Below are 6,046 nucleotides of genomic sequence, written 5' to 3'. Positions count from 1 at the left end.
ACCTAGCACCATGCTGTTTATACTGATATTTGGGTTTTCAGATTCAGCCACAGTAAAACAACTTTTAGATCTTGGTCATTTATTCCACTGTACCAGATGAGTCAGATGAAACGCAGCTGAGACCACACCAGCCATCACTGCCCCACAAACCGCTTCATCGGCATCGAACAGAGATGAAAAAAACCTAGATCCCCGTCTGACAACTGTCCTCCTTGCAGGCTTGTGGGTATCTCGCAGGCAAAGAGCGGTTCCCAACACTGAGCCCACGCAGACCTCACAGAGCCTGTACACGTCCACACAGCAAGAGGAGAAAGCAGAGCTGGGAAGATGAGCTTTCTCTTCATCAATGTTTGGGAGCAAACCACTGCCCAACATAACAAGCATGTTTTCCAGTGTTCGCCAGAGCACAAAGCTTGACAAGAGAGGATTAAAAGGAAACCAGGGATTCCAGCCACCTCCCGACTCACTTTCCATAACAGGAATGCCAGACACGGGTTGGCAGCGAGCGTGCGGCAAGGGAGACCTGCTCCTAAGAGCCTCCCTGAGGACACGGCTTCCTCACCTACGCAGTCACGGGGGTTACTCGCTGGAGATGGTTGCCATTTTGCAACACCTTCCTGCACCTCAGTCCCATATCGGCCACAAGCCACAGTTCTGCACTTCGCATGGATTTCTATATATTGTACCTACTAGTGTTTTGCTGCTTGCGGAGCAATTACCAGCTCTGCCCTTCCCAGTGCACATTGTATCACTAAACCTTATTTTACTTGGCAGCTAGAGCATGCTTTTCAAGCAGCTGTGAGACAAAGACCCCTCAACTGATGCAAATAAACATGGTTTTATTTTTCATTTGTAAATTAAAACAAACAACTTGTGTTCCAGGCTGTGCAGTCCACATTCATCTCAATAAAATCCCACATAGAGCAAAGGAGACCTTCTGGCTTCTCTGGTGCTCCGTGAGATACCTGGTCTTACCCTTAGTGCTGCACATTGATAAGGACAGAAAACTTCAGAAGCATCCCTGACTCCTTTTTGCGCACCCCCCATGAAATCTGAGGCCAGCTGTCCAGACTACCATTTCCACTGAAATAAAAGTCTAGCTGGAAGTGGGAATTAAACCTAGAGCCTAGGTTTAGCCTACAGAGAACTGAAACTATGGAATAGATCTGACTAGTTTTTGTCCATGGTCCTATCCCTCGTGGTGAGGGCAAGCTTGTGAAGACCACATTTGGGAGCTAACTCACAGCAACAGCAGGTTGCTGTTTCCCCACAAATAGCGGGTCTGAATGCCCAGTGAATTTTTCTCCTAGCTAGCCTAGTTGCCGATGGCAGTGGTCTTCTTCCTAACCAACGTAAACCATTGCAGCCCAGCACTAAAATGCAAGTTTGTGATGACCTCACCTAGCACGGGTTAGTGGAAACGCACAAGCAATGACAGAGTGATGAAGTGTCTGCAAGCCTGGCGTCACCGAGTTGCCACTGCACACGCAGCCACAGTAACAGGAGCAGTAGCAGCAGATGGAGGAGGATTGTTCAAATGGCAGAGCTGGTCCTTCCTTCGGAGACATACGGCTCTAGCAACAGATGAAAACAACCAGTGAGGAGGTTTGAGGCGAGCAGTCCTGGAACACATGTGAGAAACAAATGTAAGGCTGAGCAGTGGCTCTGGGTCTTTTGTTGTTCCTGGCACGGCAGTATGTTGGATATACAGGTTCTTTTTCAAGTAGAACTAAGTTTAAATGAAACACCCGATGAGCGAATATTTCAAACCACATCCTCAAGACAGAGGAGACAGACAGCCAAAAGCCTGGGTCCTACAGCCCATAGCATGTTACAGGTCTATGCCACAAAGTAAACCCCAAAAGGTGAAGATGCACCAAGTACGCACAAAGCTGCCAACCTAGATGTGCCCACACATGCTGCTGTGCTACAGAGAGGTGCCAAGAGCAGAGCTTTTTGAGTTAGACAAGCGTGCAGGCAGGCAATGAAAGAACTTTAAATTTGTGCTAAGTTCCCTAAGCATATAAACTGTATATACTTTACATATATATATATAAAAAACATTATATATATATATTAATATATATAAAAATACATATATATAAAAACATAGAATAGCAAAGGCACAAGGACCTGGACTCAGGAGCACTTGGCTCGTTTATGTCCCTCCCATAGGCTTTCTGTAAAGGTTTAGGAAACCTAGTGCCCATCTCTTCCTTTGGGTTGAGTTGTTACGTTTATAAAACAAAAATGGTAATCCTTCACCTGTTCCTGGTTAGAATCCACTTGCATCAGCATCTGTATCAATGGAGCAGTTCAGACCACTAATTTCCTTGTAAGCTAAATATTGCTACGAGCGCTGCTGGAGAACAGCGAGGGGTTCCCATTCTACAATTGCTCTTTGATATCATATTGGATTACTGCCACTGGGGGAAAGAAGAGAAAATCATGTTGCAAATTCACAAGCTTAGGATATCGTATTCTGAAGCTGATCTGTGCAACTGGATGGATTGGAAAGCTTTGCTGTGGAGTTTGGAGATATGAGGCCAGAGTTTTCATTACTCCCTCCTGCAGATGCTTTAACACAACAGAAGATTGTTTCCAGTACCTCTGCCCACCAGCTTTTCCCAGTTCAGCCCATTGCTTGTGGGAGATTTCTGCAAGAAGCCAATCTGCTATTCTAATGCAACTCGAAGCCAACTCCTTCAGTGGACAAAATACAGTCAGAGCAAATTTTGTATCTGCTTTCCCAAGGTCCCTTCTCTCACACAAATAAACAACAAAAAAAAGTTTGTTTTTATAGAGCTTGGGTTAAAAAGCCAGTCTTGGAAATGTACTGAGTGGAGCAATCCTGCAGCACCACCCAAAACTAGCCAGCAAATGAAAGCTCGCCAAGGCTGTTAATTTGACGGCTGGGGGGGAAACGAAACCTATTGCTACCATCTGCACAAAGGAAACGGAGGCACAGAAAAACCCCGCTGTGTGAGCAGAAAGAAAGGTTCAGCAGAGCAGAGACAACACAAACCATATGAGACACTTGTTAAACCCCCTCCCTGCTTTTTTCTCCACCACTAAATGCTGCAGGACAATGATCAATCTATTCAATAGAAGCTTAAAACAAGACCCTCAGGACTGTCAGTGGTGCAGGTCTCTGCTTTCTTACAGATTCTGGCACATTAAGGCCTCGCTCCCTGGTAAATCTTTAAGACAACATGAATAGTTTGCATACTCTGAGCCCCACAGATGGTTTGGATCTAAAAGACCTTATGCAGACTGCAGTGGTCATGAAACCCATCCTCACAGCTAGAATTTGGGATGCATCACATTTTTACTGTTGTTTGTACTGCTCAGTTTGTGAACCAGAATAAATAAATGAGCTTGCAATAAAGAAAGGCGGTTTGAAAAGAGCTTCATCTACTGTGAGCCCTTTATTCAGCTAATTTTACCCCAAAGGCAACCATGGCTGTGGTGTGGGCTATTTCACAGGTGAAGAAAACATCTCTCTCAGTAATCCTCCTGCTCTGGTGGGGGTTAATCTGCAATCAGCTCTATCTGCAGAGCTGGCCCCTACAGCTGCACCAACATCTCGGGCTGGAAAGCTGGCAAGAATACCTTGGTAGTGCACCAGGAGGCTCTGGGAATTTCATTACATTTTCCACTCACCCAGCGTGTCTCCGGAAGGCCATCTACAGCAGAGAACAGCATGAGCATGTTGCCGCCCAACCCTCTGGAGTTTCTCCTTTCACACCCACTGCCAAAGCACTAACACCCTCACCCTAGGCCAGATTCTGATCTTCTTTATACCAGCAAAAAAACAAAATCCAGCAATATCAGCTACAGACTCTTGCTGCAACATCTACTGACCAGCAATTCAGAGGGGGCAAACCCTTCCTCCCACCTCCTGCAGCGCTGAGCACTGATTCTCCCTTCCCTCAAACTGAAGTTAGGAGGAAAAAAAACCATCCCAGTGGTGTCCATGGCTGGCATCCCCCCTCCCAGGCGGGCAGCGACTCCGGGACATGTCTAGGCGTGTTGCAGCCTGTCTCTCAGCCGACACTCACAACAGTGCTGTGGCAGTCCGGCACTTTTCGCTTGAGCTTTGAAAGAAGCCGCAATTCGCAGAGCTGGCAGGGGCGAGGGGTAAAGAATTTATCAGCTCTACAGTTCGTTTTAGAGAGGGCACACACAAAATGGAGCTCAGCTGGATTCACTCATCTCCTCGTCCGAGCAGACGTGAGGATATCTGGTGACCTTGGTGAAAACAGACTCACCTGGAGAGATTCAGAGGTTTGTACCAAAACCAGAGTTCTTCCAAAGAGCACTTTTCACTTGGTGACTGCAAAATTCTCCTTGCAAGCAAAAAAATCCTTCTGCAAATAACCCACCAGCAAGGTCTCACACACAGAAAGACATCTCTGTGCTGAAAGGATACATGGAATTTCTGTAGGTGTCCGAAACGGGAAGAAAAGGTGTAAAACCCAGGAGTCCTGACTCCAGTGCCTGATAAAGACCATTCCCTCATTCCAGGAGGATATATGTCACCTTTTCAGTATGTTCACAAGACCTGCAGGAGCTGGGGGACAACCAGGCAAACATCCTGCCCCAGGCATCAAAACTTTGCACACTAATAAGGGGATTAGGGCTTGGTGTAACATTGTACCCTACTTCAGACCTACTGTCCAGGAGAGAAGTGGCACCAAGCCCCCAGGGTTGCCATTGCATGAGCAGTCACAGCGGTGTGCCCTGAGATGATGGAGAGCTGTGGTGGAAGCAAACCTCTCTCGGCAGGACTAACTCCAACTTAAAATTGAGCTTCTGTTTCAAGTCAGATTTTCCCCTGATGTGCCTCATCCTGCCCAGAGACAAAAATAGAGAAAGTGAGAAAACAGACCTTTATTACCAACTGCAATCCCCACTGCCCAGCAACCAGCTCTACACTCCACGTTAGCCCTGCATAAAGAGAAAATAACAAAACCCAACAACCCATGCTACCCACAAAATAAAATATCGACAGCATCAGCCTTTATACAGCTCGGGCAGCAATCCCTATGTGTCTGCAAGCTGAGCAGAGGAGAGCTGCAGTCCTTCTCCTAGAGACTGTCTAACCTCTGCTCCGGTGCTGATGCAGGCAGTGAGCACGCTGCGGTCCGAATCGTGTCATTACGTGGGCTGGGGCTGCAGGGTCAGGTCTCCTGTCTGTCCTGCTGAATAGGATGATCCCTTTCCAGGATTCCTCATTTCTTACCTACACACAGTGGACCATTTGTTATTTTATTTTTTCCTTGCTGAAAAAGAAAACAAAAGGTGGTGGATAGAGTGATGACTATAATGAAACAGTTACATCAGGCTTAAATTGCCAGCCTGCGTGCAGTTGTGGTGGGGAACATGAGAAGGACTGCAGCCTGCCCTTGGCATTGCCTACCATAATTACCCCTAACCAAAGTATAGTTACGCCCTGTTCCGTGCAACACTTTGGATTTCCAGATTCAAACACATCTCAGACAGATACAGGGCCTGTTTCTATCCCTCCTGATGTCTATAGGGAGGCTTCAAGGGTCCAAAGTCCACACAGGACTGCTTATGCAAACTTGGTATTTAACAAATGATTTGGATGAGCCAAGGTAAACAGGCAATGCAGACACCATGGAAAGCAAAGGAGCAGCTTTAACTGAAGGAGCACATTATGCCTTCACATTATTTTATGAGGAGCACATTAGCCCTGAGGGAGAAGTGTGAGGAGACAAATCTCTAGTCATTATAAAAAGGCCTCGTCTCTATTAGGAGATGCACGAATACCCCCCAATCCACCAGAGATACCCACCTTCTCCCCCCATCCATGGACTTCAGTGAAGAAGGGCAACAACGTCTTTAACCATCTCCCACCCCTTCTTATCTCGTATTTCTCTCTGCCCTGCAGCAGCCCAGGGGGCCTGTTCCCACTCCCGGGGCAGCACTGCAGCCTCTGACCCCGCAGTTCCCTGGATGCAGCAGGGAAGGAAGCGAATAAATGCGAGAGCAGCTCTACTCCCTCTCAGCAAGTCCCTCG

General features: G+C 47.1%; 1 long non-coding RNA gene across 1 annotated transcript; it reads right to left on the bottom strand.

Annotated features, from left to right (window-relative positions):
- Positions 1 to 842: 842 nt before the first annotated feature.
- LOC137668952 (uncharacterized) lies at positions 843 to 6,046 on the bottom strand. Its single transcript, XR_011049015.1, has 4 exons — positions 5,822 to 6,046; positions 5,107 to 5,285; positions 4,272 to 4,852; positions 843 to 1,622 (listed from the first exon to the last, which is right to left on the bottom strand). It is a non-coding gene; the product is annotated as an uncharacterized lncRNA (long non-coding RNA).

Source organism: Nyctibius grandis, chromosome 11 (genome assembly GCF_013368605.1).
Source record: "Nyctibius grandis isolate bNycGra1 chromosome 11, bNycGra1.pri, whole genome shotgun sequence".
NCBI lineage: Eukaryota > Metazoa > Chordata > Aves > Nyctibiiformes > Nyctibiidae > Nyctibius > Nyctibius grandis.
The sequence above is the reverse complement of the archived record's forward strand: the minus strand, read 5'-3'. Positions and strand labels throughout refer to the sequence as shown.